Source organism: Protomyctophum bolini, assembly GCF_963924005.1.
Source record: "Protomyctophum bolini genome assembly, chromosome: 10".
Lineage (NCBI taxonomy): Eukaryota > Metazoa > Chordata > Actinopteri > Myctophiformes > Myctophidae > Protomyctophum > Protomyctophum bolini.
The window spans coordinates 1,236,942-1,253,880 of record NC_137871.1 but is presented as its reverse complement, the minus strand read 5'-3'; positions in this window follow the sequence as shown (position 1 = coordinate 1,253,880).

Sequence of the window (16,939 nt, the reverse complement as noted above, 5' to 3'; positions counted from 1 at the left end):
AGGCTGCTGGGGATTTGTTCTCTCTTCTCCGCCACCATTTTGAGGCTCTTCGTCTTGACGTCTTGCCGTCTTTACGTCCTCTGTCTTGCCCTGACTCTGAGACAATAGGCCTACATTGTCGTCTTGTCGTCTTGCCGTACTTTCGTCCTCCGTTTTGGTTTCCACCTCGGAAACGAAATGTGCAGTGGCGCGCCGATCAACTACATTGAACACGCCGTCCAGTGTCCGCTGGCCGGGAACAAGCTCTCTCCCTCGGCCTCGCGTTCTCCCACGGCCACGGGGATTTGCACCGCTCTTCGGGGGCTTTTTTTTGGGTGACATGTTGTCATCAATGTCTATAAAATTATCCTCTGCCTTGTGTCTGTCTCTCTCGCTCAGTCGCTCTCAAAGTCTCAAAAAAATCTGTTTCTCTCCCGCGCTCTATCTCTCGCTCTCAAACCAACCTGTCTGTCTTTCGTCTTTCCTGCTTTTCCTACCAACAACGACAAGGGGGCGGCATAAAAACAACCATTTGGGGGGGTGGTTTTCAACACACGATTTCAGAGTGTTCCTACCATATATCCGAGTTAAAGTCGCAGTCACAAGTTGCGCAACAGTCCCGTCTATTGAAATCCAATTAAAAGTGATTAATTTCGGGATTACGGCTCTGGCTACCAGTGCATAGTTGAATTGGTTACGGGATTACGGGTACGGCTCTTAAACAGTTAACAGTGAACGCTACATATAAAAAAGAAATCTCAAAGTGCTTCTGTGTTTTACCTTCCACACTGTAAAAATGTGTTTTCTCCAACTGTAGCCTTGTACAGTGTAACAAATGTATTCAACAGTTTTATTTGTTGTGACTGACCACAGTGCAGCCACAGGTTAAAGTTTCTTAGTTCTGCATAGAAAAATAAACAGTAGAACCTTTTCTACATTTGTACACAACAGTGCAGCCAACATAAAGTGTCTTTTAGTTTGGCGTATAAACAGGACAAAAGTTTCTTAGTTCTGCATAGAAAAATAAACAGTAGAACCTTTTCTACATTTGTACACAACAGTGCAGCCAACATAAAGTGCCTTTTAGTTACATGTAAACAGGACAATGTAAACAGTTGACAAGTGAAACCTACAAAAAAATATCTCAAAGAAATGACTTATTTTATATCAATTACACACCCATTTGTTTTTGTCGCATTACTAAGCCAATAATTTGATGACCGGCGGAAAGATGCTAATGGTAGGAGACAGTAGATTTGATGTCTCCTACCGGAAATACACCCAGTCATCAAATTATTGGCTTAGGAATGTGACAAAAATAAATCCATTCATTCATGGCTTACACATGGCTAAATTCTTGGCCTAGATGAAAAGCCTCAGTTAGAATGGCTTTGAAGTCATCATATGTGCTCATGTGTCTTACAGGCAACTTGATGGTGTTGGCACATGCCGACACAACCGGGTAACAGACACCGTGATCCCCAAAGTCCTTAGTGCAGTCATGGTTGAACTCGACCACAACAGCAAAATCCCTCTTCTCTGAGGGAAGTAGTGGGATGTGACCTTGGCCTGTGATCCACTGCAGAAACCTTGCAGGTGTGATGGGAGTGAGAGTTGGGCCATCTGTGTCATCTACACGCCTCTGAGCTTCAGCTATGAAGCAAATAGATTTAAGTGTTATGTGACAGTTTAAATGTCCTTTTACTTTACGGCTTACTACCATTTCAGTAAATTACACAAGGGTAATCTCAGCCACAAAATGACAGCTGCCTGACTGGGTTAAGATTTTAAAATGGAAGGTACCATGGCAAATAATTAATCAAAACATTTTAGGGAGCATAGAACTTGCAACTACAGGTGGCACCTGGGTATCTTTTTAAGACTACAAGCAGTCAAACTGCAATTGGACAACAAAATAAAGATTTGCAGGGAATCAGAAATTATATACCTTCATAAAGGAAGTCCTGAATGAAGTCCATCATCTTCATCTCAACCTGATGCCTGTTAGTCCCCACGTCACTCAGTTCAGGACGAATGGATGCCATGACAAACTCTGCATTGACCTATGACGAGAAAGTTATAATGTAAATTATATTAATCACCATGGGCACCTGGGGTAGGAAGCTCAAAACTAGAATGTTCATGACTGCAACCCACATACTGAACCGTGCATCCCACAAATGCATATTTACAAATGGGCAAATGGCAATAAAACAGGTAGGCCTATAAACGTTATTGCCAGGTAGCATTATTACAACAGACAATCTACCGAACAAATGTCCAAACTTTTTGCGATACGTTAATACGGTCACTTGTTTTTGCTTACTTTTACGTCTTCCCCAGGAACAAACAGGGGCTGGCAGAGATCTGGATACTTCCTGATTAATGACAGAAGGTCATACAGCTTCAGGCCTTCAGCTAGCTGTTCCAACATAGGCTGCAACCTCAGCATTGCATGGAGTATGATGACCCTGCAAAAGTAGAAACATTAGCTACAAAACCACACTTTAGTTAGTATATCTTCTTATACAAACAGAAACACACATACCGAGCAATGGACTCCTTCTTTTCAAATGAGACATTTCCGGTATATCCGTGATCGTAGATGTCGTCAGATAGGTCTTGAATTGATTGCTCTGTCGATGACTCTACCTGAAAATGTTAATTAAATTAAGACCAAGAACATCCTGGAGCAATATTCCATGTAAACATGACAATATAAATTGACAGGGAGTGCCCCACACCCCTTCTTTTTTTTTTTTTTACATAACCCAGCAGCATTTCTAATCACACAGGTGAGGACATACCTGGTCAATTAACGCCCGCAACTGTACATCTGCCACTGCGCTACTGTTGAGATCCAGTGTGTTTATCTGCCCACTGCAGAGGTAGCTGTACGTCCATGGGCTGAAGAAGGCAGGGGATGGGCCACCTTGTGCCAAACTAACAGCCAAAATCTCTCCAACAGTCCTATTTACACAAATGGAGCATGAATGAATTTACTTAAGTTAGAAAACAGTAGAGTAGTTTGTCAATACTTTATCAAAAAGTATAAAAAATAAACACACGTGAAGAGGCCACCGTCAAAGTCAGTCAGAGAATATCGTGGGATCCTCTGATTTTGTGGTCCCTCAAAGAAGCGGCCCTCGATTCCTGCAACAATTTCTATACCAAGAAGAACAAACAGCCTTTACTATGGTGCTCAATGGCCTTCTGCATCAAGTATTATTTTGTCGTATCGTTGTGGCCCTCTGACTAACTTGTACAACTACTAGCCAATTTCTTTAGACCAAAATATCCATCCAGATAAACATTTAGGGGGTTGTCTAATATGAGTTATTCAGAAGACTGCCACTACTCTAAATGAATGGGTATTCTATTTAAGTACATTAGAGAATGTTATTGGTAAGTATGACATATTACAGAGAACATTGTCTTCATGAAGATTTTGTTTAGTTACCCATATAACCAAAGTACATTAGTCAGTTAGCAGACGCTTTTATCCAAAGCGACTTACAATAAGTGTATTCAACATAGGTAGGCAAGAAACTACTAATCACCAGAAGTCTTAAGAGTATTCTCTTCTAAAACAAGCAACTAAGAGCATACCTAGCAGTAGCACTAGGGTAAAAGTGCAATATATCAGCTACCTACTTTCTTAAACAGATGAGAGAAATAGGAAACTCAAATGAGCAAGAGCTAAAACAAATAAGTGTAGAAAGTATGACTGATATCATTCATAAGCTGACATCTAAAACAGTTTCAGTGGACTCTATAGTAGTCTACAGTACATAAGAATTCAAATGTGTTCATTTTTGTTTTACCTGTGAGAAATTATTTTCGGAGAGCACCGTCGTCCACTCCTGCCTCCCCAAAGAAGGTCACTGTCAGGGTAGCAGAGGGTGAATTTTTCTTTTGACGCTGCCATTGCAGAAGGCCTCTCTCCAGAATGTTGGTTCTTGATATTTGGATCTTGAACGCTTTATCTTTGTCCACTCTTTTATTGATGGTGTCCAATACATCATCAACACTGCCAAAAGATAACTCAAAATTAAGGCATGTAAACAACTAAATGTTATAAAATCTTTAGATCTTTAGACATTTACCTTTTGATCTGCTCCTCTCCACTGTCCTGGCCCACGGAAGTTGTGTCAGTCTTACCATTTCCCCTCTTCATGGCAGTCTCAGTATCACTCAGATTGTCCTCTCCTTTATACATGTACCTACAAGTGAGACATTGATATAAGGTGGAAGAAAGTACTAGTAGTAAAGTACTTGCTAGGCACTAGGTAGCATATACATTTTAAATGAAAAAACAAAACAAATACCTTTCTCCACACATGCTAGCATGGAGCTCCAGGAACTGTGATGAAAACTTCATGTAACATATAGGACATGGAACCTTCTGATGGAGAACAATTTGAAAATTAACAATTGCCCCAGCCCCACACAAAACAGTTAATGCAGGCATTTCATAAAACATTACTTTAATACCTCTTCAACAGAGGTCTTTGTGTTATGGTGCAGAGGAGGTGCAGTCTCATGGTGCAGATGGGGTGCACTCTTTGTGTCAGGGTGCAGAGGGGGTGTTGTCACAGAAACTATCTCGACCTCACTTTGACATGTCTAAGATGAACAGACAAAATACAAAATTTGTTGCACTTGTATTCACAATGGGTAATGGCTGTCACATTCTCATTGACATTTGTGTGTGACGTTACATTGCAATTATAAAACCAAAGGAATGCCAAGCAGCTGGAAGTAGGTTTCTATACAGCACTGAAAGTTAAGATAAATCAGCTATCACCCACCCTACAATCTCAGTGTGCGTATGGTGCATTATTATTTAAAAAGAATGTACACACCATAAAACCGATAATAAATGACTAGCACAAGCTTGACAACTTCACCAAGGGACAAAACAATCGCCTATTTAATGGTGACATTTACCTCATCATCGTCATCCTCTGACGAATGAGTCACCACACACTGCTGAACGTGAAGGGGCAAAATCTGCAAAGGATAGGACACCTTGCATGTTTTGCACTGTTCTTTTGGTGTGTGAAGGAACTCTATTGCGTCTGGAGGTAATGGAGTCAGGTCGAACTTGTGTTGCAACGGCACAGCATACATTGTGTTTTTCCCTCCGCCCGTGATGCTCCGTAGGAAGGTCCCAGAGTATCCATCATTAAAATCTGGAGAGATCATGACAAGTCTTCGTTTACCCATACCACCTGTAACACAACATTGTTAGTATCATTTAATTGTGGTTGATGGGACAAGTTATATGAATGGCAATGCATTACAATGGATGCTATGTTACACATTTTCATCACCTGGTGATTTGTAAAGGTAATAGCCTCCTGTCACGTCCATCATCTTTGGATACTCTACTTGCAGTAGTATGGAGAACTAAAAGAATAGCATAGGGACTATGATGTCTACATGCTTGAAGAACAGCCTAACACTAGAAAAGTGGATGAAAAGCATGTTTCAAATAGACACTTTGTATGCCATGTTGATTCATTAAATACATAGGACCACAATGGAAATTGGAAACAAGTCCCAAGGACCTTTTTGTGTTATCCTTTTAATTACTGTACCATTTACATAACTGACTAATAAAGTATTCAATCAATCTTCATACCTCATCATGGCTCATATCCTTGGATATGTTGACTAGTCTCTTTCCAAGTCCTGCCTGGGCAAGTTGGAACTCTTCCTCTGGGCTTGGGGTTGTCTCTGCATTCATGTCCAATAAAAATAAATAAAAACTAAAAGGCTTCCAGGGTCTTTGAGTTGGAGACGATGTGGATGCTTTTGTCTGCATCTTTCGCTTTCCAAGAAAGTTGGAAGTTCTCTTGGGGAGGAAATTGAAGGACCTGCATAATTAAAAACAAGTTATTTGTTTAAAACATGATAGTACAAGACCACATTAAAATCTCTTAAACCCCACAGGGGTCCGGGAGGGAAAATCTAAAATATCGGAGTTGGAACCTGAGGACCTTGACCAGCCCCATTTACCCGCTGAGAGCTGTTCATGAGGTGGACAGCCGGGGATTGGGGCTCAAAAGGTTTAATTAACGTTCCCCACTCTACATACATCTTGGCTGAAAATAGTAGATCTACAAGCTCACAATGCTTGCAGCCCGATGCCTCGAGAGCTTGTAGATCTGCTATGTTCACTGAATGTTAGCCCCAGAATATGGATACGGTTCTAGTGGTTAAATGAACAAACAAATAAAATGCATAAAATCTCAGACCTGTTCATGTCGTTATCCAGAGGAGTGTGTTGCACGTTCTGAGAGAGCACATTGATGAGGTTCTGTGCAACCGAAGCCACGTTGGTATAGTCAGCATTCTGTTAAAAAGACAAAGACAATACATTAATTAATTTCAATTTTATAGCACCAAAACTACCAGTTCAGCAGGGTTGCACCAGAAGAGACCGTCTGTGGTGCGATTAAAAAAATACTTTAAAATAATGGGATTCAGATTTTACATGGGCCGAATCTGGGTTGTACATGGTTTGTTGCACTACCTCTGGTGTTGTGGGTTTATACATTAACACTAGCAAGGCTGAAAAAATTTCACTACTACTCTGTCGAAAATATTCCGGCCCTTTCGACCGATCTCCCCCATTAGCCGCACCCCCCGCACCACTCACTCGTTCACACCTCTTCAGCTGGCGACATTGCTGCCTACAGTAGACGCACACACTTTTCTTTTTCTTTTCTTCCCTCTCTTATAAATACATTATTATACACCCAATGAAAATGTACACTTCACGGATTATAGGCCATTTGGAATTATAACAATCGGTAGAAAAATGGCCGAGAATAGCACAATTTAAATATCAACCGTTTTGTTCCGCCAGCCACTGCGGCGAAAATGGTTAATCTTCAAGCTGCCCCCCTTTCTTTTTTCCCTCTCTTTTGAATACATTCTTCTTCGTCATGTAACAATGTCTTTCAATGACTTTATTTCCCCCGAAACGGAATAAATATATTGTGAAATATGGTGTGTTGACTGTTCTGTAATAAATTAATTAATTTCGTGGATCATGCTCTTTTCTCCAGGCATCATCGAGATGAGATGTGCGACAGCCGTGCTGTTTTCAATTAAATTAGGCCTACTTGTATAATATGAATAAATGCTACATCCTACATTGCTTGTCTGTCTAATCATTCACATTTTTTTTTTGTATTTAGGCGGGTGTGTAAGGCTTAGCCTTCCCAAAAATTATGCTGACACGTTCAGCGGACTGGCTGCTGTCTCTGTGCCGTCTGTGAAGAGTAATAACACATTTTTAGACCATTTGGGAAATAAATAAATAAATGCGGCCCTCGCTTAGCCCCCCCCCCCAACGCAATTCTGTAGCCTATACCCAAAGGTAAAAATGTGGCATATGCGGCGGGCCTATGCCAATAAACCATGTATTTAAAATGTTAAATGCTACATCCTACATTGCTTATCTGTCTATTCTGTCTATAAAAATGTTTTTTTTGTACCGTAGGCTATATGCATAGTTTCTGTAAGCCTGAATTAAAGTCTGATTAGTGAGGCTTTTTCCCCCTCTCACAAACAACGTGCTTTGAAGCCTATAAATATTGCTCAACTGTATAATCAAATCAGTATAAATAACGAGTACTTTGTGTTAATTCAACCATGTTTATTGTTTCTTATTGTTCACAATATCAGAAAGCATGCATGAAACAATATAAAGCGAAATAAAATCAGGGAAAACACAAATCCTATGCATTAGTTTCATTTACAAAAATGTCGCTTCTTTCGCTTAGACACACTTGACACATGTCATCGTATATGTCCCAGTGCACGAGCCACATGCGCGTTTTCCACATTTATGGCAGCTGGATAGCGTCTTGTTTCCACATCTGTCAAGCTGACACTGCCTTCTCTTCTTGGGCGTAGGGGTGTCTGGTGTCTCTGGACCATTCTGGCTCCTCTTGGTGCCTCTTGGTGTCGTAGGCTGGTTCTGTGGTGTCGTAGGCAGAGGCTGCAGCGCAGCGCGCTGCTGGCGCCGAGGCGTGCGAGGTGGTGGTGAGTCCTTTTCAAGCATGTGTTCCTCACGGAGCTGTAGTGCCAAGTCCTGTAGGAATTCTCTCCTGGTGAGCTGCGGTTTGTTCAAGCACTGTTTGAACAACACATAGGCATTGATGGCAGCCAGGTCCAGAATGTTGAAAAATACTGCCATTGGCCAACGCCTGGTGCCAAGTCTCACGCTGTAGTTTCGTGCCATCTGATCCAAAATGTCCACTCCCCATTTCGTGTTGTTATAGTCCGTTACAGACTCTGGTTTCGCTTTGGGGTCGGTACCAATCACGATGGAACGGTGCATGGTGCTTAGGATGCAAACGTTTTTGTTAGCTTTGCTCTGGTAAATCGTCAGTGTGGCACCATCGCTCTTCATCAGCTGTGTGTGGAACAGCTGTTCTTTTCCACGTGCGGATGGAGGCAACTCTCGCCTCTGTCTGTTCACAGTTCCCAGTATAGTCGTGTTCTTTGCTAGGAGCGCCTGTCCCAACTTCATCGAAGTGAAAAAGTTATCCATTGTGATATTTCGGCCTCTGTCCAGGAATGGTGCCACCAGCCGCTGGACAACGTCTTGAGACAGCGGCACGCCATCACTACAAATGACAGGGAGAAGGTGTAATGGTTATTACAACGTAAAAGTATATACATATAGGCTTTGATGTAAAGACATTTTAAATACATGATTATTAGAAAAGGAAAATAAATCACCTGCTGCGGTACTGGCCCTTCCCAAGGTAGGGAAATCCATTCAGGAAGTATTTGCTGTCCAGGTCGGCAGCGATCCAGAACTTAATTCCAGGTCACGCGCCTAACCCCGCCCCCCCCGCGGCCCCGCCCACCCTCATGGTCTCCACGACGACGACTTGTAATAGCCCTATAGCCCTAGTGTGAATTGATTCTGATAGGGCTATTATTACAACATAATTCCATGCATTTATAGAGAGGGCGTTTCCCCGCATGCAATGTAGGATGTAGCATTTATTCATATTCATATCAGTTCACCACACACAAAAACGATTTTTCTAGCTGTGTCTATCACTATATCTCCAATACTTCTCACTAGAGCAAATAAATATCCACAAGTTCATGGAGCAGCCATGCCATTCTCTTCTTCAAGGAAGTTGCTGCTGTGCATGTCTTCTGTAATGTGTATGGCTGTGTGTGGGGGGGGGGGGGGGGGATGGGTATTACATTAGGCCTATCTTGTATAATATTCACATGGTCAAAGCACGTTGTTTGTGAGAGGGGGAAAAAGTATTATTATAGACACCTTTGGGTATAGGCTACAGAATTGCGTTGGGGGGGGGGACTAAGCGAGGGCCGGATTTATTTATTTATTTCCCAAATGTAGCAGCTCATCTGTGCGTGCGTGGTCTGTCATGAGATGCTCAAGGGCGTTTGTGTGTGTTGGGGGGGGGATGGGTATTACATTAGGCCTACTTGTTCAGGCTTACAGAAACTATGCATATAGCCTATGGTACAAAAAAAACATTTTTATAGACACCTTTGGGTATAGGCTACAGAATTGCGTTTGGGGAAGAGTTTCTTTCTTTCTCTAATCATGGAGATTACTCTGTATGAAATGTGCAATAAAAATAAAAATAAACAACTACACTTTAGAAACACTTTTTTACGTTCTCACATACAGTAGATAGATCATGAAAGGTATAAATTATAAGCACAAACACAAAGCATACTGTCATATGGACACATTCCAGCAGTTGTCACCTGCATGCGGGGAAACGCCCTAATGTCAAATAACTTAAATTTACAAAGAAGTTACCAGTACCAACAAAACATGCAATGCTTATGCATTGAGAGCTTAGTTGATATATTATTGTTAGATTAATTATTAACCTACACCCCTCAAAATCAAAATCGACTTTTGCAATTGCAAATACAATGATAAATCCTGCTTCACTGACTGAGATTACTCTGTATGAAATGTGCAATAAAAATAAACAACTACACTTTAGAAACACTTTTTATTGAATTTTTACGTGAAAGGTATAAATTATAAGCACAAACACAAAGCATACTGTCATATGGACACATTCCAGCAGTTGTCACCTGCATGCGGGGAAACGCCCTCTCTATAAATGCATGGAATTTTGTTGTAATAATAGCCCTATCAGAATCAATTCACATTGAAATTAGCCTATACAACTTCGATGCAAAAAATGTGTATAAATCCACATGCAGTCACAGGTCAAGTCATTTCACGATCATGATTCGAAGGAATAAGACGAGAGAGAGGCGCTATACCGCAGAAGAAGCTGCCAGCATCGTTCTTGGACAGACGGCTTTTGGCGACATAGACAGCGAAGATGAAGATTTCGGATTAGTCTTAGGAGAGGACCAGGCTGTCGAGACGGAAGAGTACTACCCGCCAGCTTCAGATTCATCAGATAGCGAATCTGAATGTGAGGCAGATGACACAGATTTACCTGAAACATCTCAGCCCGAGACTACGACTGAGACAAGTAAAGATGGAACAATATGGTCTTCTATGCAAACGGGTGCTGGCCGCGGCAGACTGCCAAAGCATAATATCTTCACAGCCAGGCCAGGTCCTACTGCTTTTGCAAAGGTCAGAATCCACGACGAGTTGAGCAGTTTTTTGTGCATGTTTGACCCCGAGATGTTGGAAAACGTCAAAAACTGCACAGTGAAGTTTGCCCGCAGTGATGGACAGAATAAAGATTGGGATTTGTCTGTTACTGAACTGAAAGCATTCATCAGCGTGTTTTTCATTCGTGCGATGTCGACATGTGGTTATCCATTGAATCAACTGTGGGCCAGAGGTGCTTGGGGGAATGAGACGGTAAGAGAAACAATGCCTCGTGACCGTTTCAAATCCATAATGCGCTACCTGCGATTTGATGACAAAGACAGCAGAGAAATTCGGAAACAAACGGACAAGTTTGCTGCAATAACCGACATTTGGAATCAGTTCACAGAAAACTGCATATCTTGCTATGTGCCTGGAGAGAACATCACGGTCGATGAGCAGCTATTCCCCTCCAAGGCAAGATGTGGATTTATGCAATACATGGCCAATAAACCAGACAAATTTGGAATTAAGTTCTGGATCGCTGCCGACCTGGACAGCAAATACTTCCTGAATGGATTTCCCTACCTTGGGAAGGGCCAGTACCGCAGCAGGTGATTTATTTTCCTTTTCTAATAATCATGTATTTAAAATGTCTTTACATCAAAGCCTATATGTATATACTTTTACGTTGTAATAACCATTACACCTTCTCCCTGTCATTTGTAGTGATGGCGTGCCGCTGTCTCAAGACGTTGTCCAGCGGCTGGTGGCACCATTCCTGGACAGAGGCCGAAATATCACAATGGATAACTTTTTCACTTCGATGAAGTTGGGACAGGCGCTCCTAGCAAAGAACACGACTATACTGGGAACTGTGAACAGACAGAGGCGAGAGTTGCCTCCATCCGCACGTGGAAAAGAACAGCTGTTCCACACACAGCTGATGAAGAGCGATGGTGCCACACTGACGATTTACCAGAGCAAAGCTAACAAAAACGTTTGCATCCTAAGCACCATGCACCGTTCCATCGTGATTGGTACCGACCCCAAAGCGAAACCAGAGTCTGTAACGGACTATAACAACACGAAATGGGGAGTGGACATTTTGGATCAGATGGCACGAAACTACAGCGTGAGACTTGGCACCAGGCGTTGGCCAATGGCAGTATTTTTCAACATTCTGGACCTGGCTGCCATCAATGCCTATGTGTTGTTCAAACAGTGCTTGAACAAACCGCAGCTCACCAGGAGAGAATTCCTACAGGACTTGGCACTACAGCTCCGTGAGGAACACATGCTTGAAAAGGACTCACCACCACCTCGCACGCCTCGGCGCCAGCAGCGCGCTGCGCTGCAGCCTCTGCCTACGACACCACAGAACCAGCCTACGACACCAAGAGGCACCAAGAGGAGCCAGAATGGTCCAGAGACACCAGACACCCCTACGCCCAAGAAGAGAAGGCAGTGTCAGCTTGACAGATGTGGAAACAAGACGCTATCCAGCTGCCATAAATGTGGAAAACGCGCATGTGGCTCGTGCACTGGGACATATACGATGACATGTGTCAAGTGTGTCTAAGCGAAAGAAGCGACATTTTTGTAAATGAAACTAATGCATAGGATTTGTGTTTTCCCTGATTTTATTTCGCTTTATATTGTTTCATGCATGCTTTCTGATATTGTGAACAATAAGAAACAATAAACATGGTTGAATTAACACAAAGTACTCGTTATTTATACTGATTTGATTATACAGTTGAGCAATATTTATAGGCTTCAAAGCACGTTGTTTGTGAGAGGGGGAAAAAGCCTCACTAATCAGACTTTAATTCAGGCTTACAGAAACTATGCATATAGCCTACGGTACAAAAAAAACATTTTTATAGACAGAATAGACAGATAAGCAATGTAGGATGTAGCATTTAACATTTTAAATACATGGTTTATTGGCATAGGCCCGCCGCATATGCCACATTTTTACCTTTGGGTATAGGCTACAGAATTGCGTTGGGGGGGGGGGGCTAAGCGAGGGCCGCATTTATTTATTTATTTCCCAAATGGTCTAAAAATGTGTTATTACTCTTCACAGACGGCACAGAGACAGCAGCCAGTCCGCTGAACGTGTCAGCATAATTTTTGGGAAGGCTAAGCCTTACACACCCGCCTAAATACAAAAAAAAACATGTGAATGATTAGACAGACAAGCAATGTAGGATGTAGCATTTATTCATATTATACAAGTAGGCCTAATTTAATTGAAAACAGCACGGCTGTCGCACATCTCATCTCGATGATGCCTGGAGAAAAGAGCATGATCCACGAAATTAATTAATTTATTACAGAACAGTCAACACACCATATTTCACAATATATTTATTCCGTTTCGGGGGAAATAAAGTCATTGAAAGACATTGTTACATGACGAAGAAGAATGTATTCAAAAGAGAGGGAAAAAAGAAAGGGGGGCAGCTTGAAGATTAACCATTTTCGCCAGTGGCTGGCGGAACAAAACGGTTGATATTTAAATTGTGCTATTCTCGGCCATTTTTCTACCGATTGTTATAATTCCAAATGGCCTATAATCCGTGAAGTGTACATTTTCATTGGGTGTATAATAATGTATTTATAAGAGAGGGAAGAAAAGAAAAAGAAAAGTGTGTGCGTCTACTGTAGGCAGCAATGTCGCCAGCTGAAGAGGTGTGAACGAGTGAGTGGTGCGGGGGGTGCGGCTAATGGGGGAGATCGGTCGAAAGGGCCGGAATATTTTCGACAGAGTTGTAGATATATGCCTAAAATCATATTTACAAAACGTTTCAAATGGAGAAAAAAAACAGAGATGATTTCAATCGAATATTTAGACAAAGTCATGCAAGGGGAACTTTCTCTGGACTCCATGGGCTAAGAAAATAAACTTTTAAATCTCAAAATCGGTCTGAACGGCTGCTCCGACTTCCTAGTGTTAAGGAAGTATTTAGACAGGTACATGGGTGTCTTAGTGGTGTATCGAATCTTGTGGACCAGACCCATTGCAAGATGCTGTACTCCATCGCTCTGATCTTTACAAAATGAACCCGGGCCGTCATTATCGGATATTTTAATAAATCCTAACATCTAACTTATTTAAAAACAGTACTTACTTGCACGCTGGTGACGCTGGTGTTGGTAATGGTACCGGCTGGTACTCTTGGTCTTGGACCAGGTGGACGCAGCCGGTACGGATCCATCTCCTGTTGAAGTTGAACTGAAACTAACTAGCTAGTAGCTGTGATGCTAACGCAACTCCAACGTGACTCAAGCTTTATGCCATTTCCTGAACGCACGGTGATGACGTCACGGGGTGACCTGTCAATCAGGATTCCACGCCCCTCTCGGTTGAGGCCGCGCCCCCAGGCAACTTCAGGGCCAAAACAAGACGTAAATGTTTTCGACCTGAAAGTGAAAAAAGTTAGAGGCGAAAAAAAAAAGAAAATCTGAAGCCGAAGAAAAAAGATTTGAATCCGTAAAAATAAGATTTGAACCCGTAAAAATAAGATCTGAAACTGAAAAAAAATATTTCAGTAAGTGAATAATAAGCGAATCAAAAATACATTTGAACTGAAAAAAAACTTTTGAATACGTTTTTTTATTTTTCAAAGTTCAAGATACAAATGTGAGACTTTCGGTTTCAATTCTTATTTTTCCACTTCAATTTAAATGTTTTTTCGTCAACTGTTTTTAATAAATGATCAAAACATTTGGCCCGGAAATGGCTCCATAAACAGCGTCCACTTTCGATTTAATAACTCCAGACCTGTTTGATCAATTGAAAAATATGGTAGCAGACAAGTGTAGGTCCGTTGCCTGAAAATATTACATATGTAGATAAACGGATCTCCGAGTAAAAAAATGAAACGTGCAAAATGTTACATCCAAGGCGGCTCTCCCCTACTACAATAGGTGAGATAACCGAGATTTTGAACAAATAACTGGAAACAGTAATCAAATGGGTGACCAGCAACAAATTAGTGCTTAACATTCAAAAAACAAAAAGCATTGTATTTGCCACAAACCATGTATTAAGTTCCAAACCGCAGTTGAATCTGACGTTGAATAATGTAAAGGTCGAGCAGGTGGAGGAAACAAAGCTTTTGGGTGTCACTGTCAAGCTAGTGAACAACCTATCATGGTCGAGACACATTGATTCAGTGTTGGTTAAGATGGGGAGGAATATATCGGTTGTAAAAAGGTGTTCAACTGACCAAACAGGTTTTTGAAACTCTAGTCCTCTCACATCTGGACTATTGCTCAATGATCTGGTCAGGAGCAAACAAGGGAGATCTGGGAAAGCTGCAGCGGGTTCAGAACAGAGCAGCTCGACTTGCACTGAGATGTAAAATGAGATGTAATGCATGTCAAGCTCTCCTGGACGACAGTCCAAGAGAGGCTGACAATATCACTCCTTGTTTTCTTGAGACATATTAATGAAACGAAACATCCTACCTGCTTATACAATCAACTTACACACAGCTCTAAATTACATCAATATGAGACTAGACATGCCGAGAGACAGCGAGATCAATTCGTGGCGGTGGCGACTCGCCACGACCTATTTTTTTACGCCATGGCGTATTCTTCATTATCCGCCATGGCAGAACAGAATCCGCCGTGGCGAGTACAGAATCCGCCGTGGCGAGTTGATCAATTCGTGGCGGCAGCGACTCACCACGACCTATTTTTTTACGCCATGGCGTATTCTTCATTATCCGCCATGGCAGAACAGAATCCGCCGTGGCGAGTACAGAATCCGCCATTGTTTATTTTTTTTTTGCGTGCCGTGGTGCAGGTTTTTTTGTCCTAGTAGTACAATTCTCGGAATTAATTCATCCTCTTCTAGCGTAATGGTTAGCGCTCTCGCCCCTATAGTCAAGGCACCGTGCGGACCCAGGTTCGATTCTTGCAAAAAGCAAACTTTTTTTTTTTAAAGTTATTTTTTTACCCGTACATACAGTGTGTGTGCGTGCATGCGTATACAGTGTGCGTGCGTGTATGCGTGCGTATACAGTGTGTGTGTGTGCGTGCGTGCGTGCTTCATCGTATTTATTATTATTACCTGCATATTAATAATAATAATAATAATAATAAATACGATGAAGCACGCACGCACGCACACACACACACACACACTGTATACGCACACATACACGCACGCACACTGTATACGCACGCACGCACACACACTGTATGTACGGGTAAAAAAAGCCATTGTTTTTTTTTTTTTTGCGTGCCGTGGTGCAGGTTTTTTTGTCCTAGTAGTACAATTCTCGGAATTATTTCATCCTCTTCTAGCGTAACGGTTAGCGCTCTCGCCCCTATAGTCAAGGCACCGTGCGGACCCAGGTTCGATTCTTGCAAAAAGCAAACTTTTTTTTTTTAAAGTTCTTTTTTTACCCGTACATACAGTGTGTGTGCGTGCGTGCGTATACAGTGTGCATGCGTGTATGCGTGCGTATACAGTGTGTGTGTGCGTGCGTGCGTGCGTGCTTCATCGTATTTATTATTATTACCTGCATATTAATAATAATAATAATAATAAATACGATGAAGCACGCACGCACACACACACACTGTATACGCACGCATACACGCACGCACACTGTATACGCACGCACGCACACACACTGTATGTACGGGTAAAAAAAGAACTTTAAAAAAAAAAGTTTGTTTTTTGCAAGAATCGAACCTGGGTCCGCACGGTGCCTTGACTATAGGGGCGAGAGCGCTAACCGTTACGCTAGAAGAGGATGAAATAATTCCGAGAATTGTACTACTAGGACAAAAAAACCTGCACCACGGCACGCAAAAAAAAAATAAACAATGGCGGATTCTGTACTCGCCACGGCGGATTCTGTTCTGCCATGGCGGATAATGAAGAATACGCCATGGCGTAAAAAAATAGGTCGTGGCGAGTTTCCGCCGCCACGAATTGATCAACTCGCCACGGCGGATTCTGTACTCGCCACGGCGGATTCTGTTCTGCCATGGCGGATAATGAAGAATACGCCATGGCGTAAAAAAATAGGTCGTGGCGAGTCCCCGCCGCCACGAATTGATCTCGCTCCACCTGGACATGCCAGAAGAGGGTGCTATCAAGTCCCTAAAGCCAGAACAGGGTCTATGCAGCACACAGTACTGTATAGAGCCATGGCTGAGTGGAACAAACTGCCAGCTTTAATCACAAAAGAAAAAACTAAATCAAGACAATTGAAGAGGCATCTTGAAACCCAAAAACTGCTCGAACGCGCACAGACATGCATACATGCGCGCACACACACGCACACACACACACACACACACACACACACACACACACAC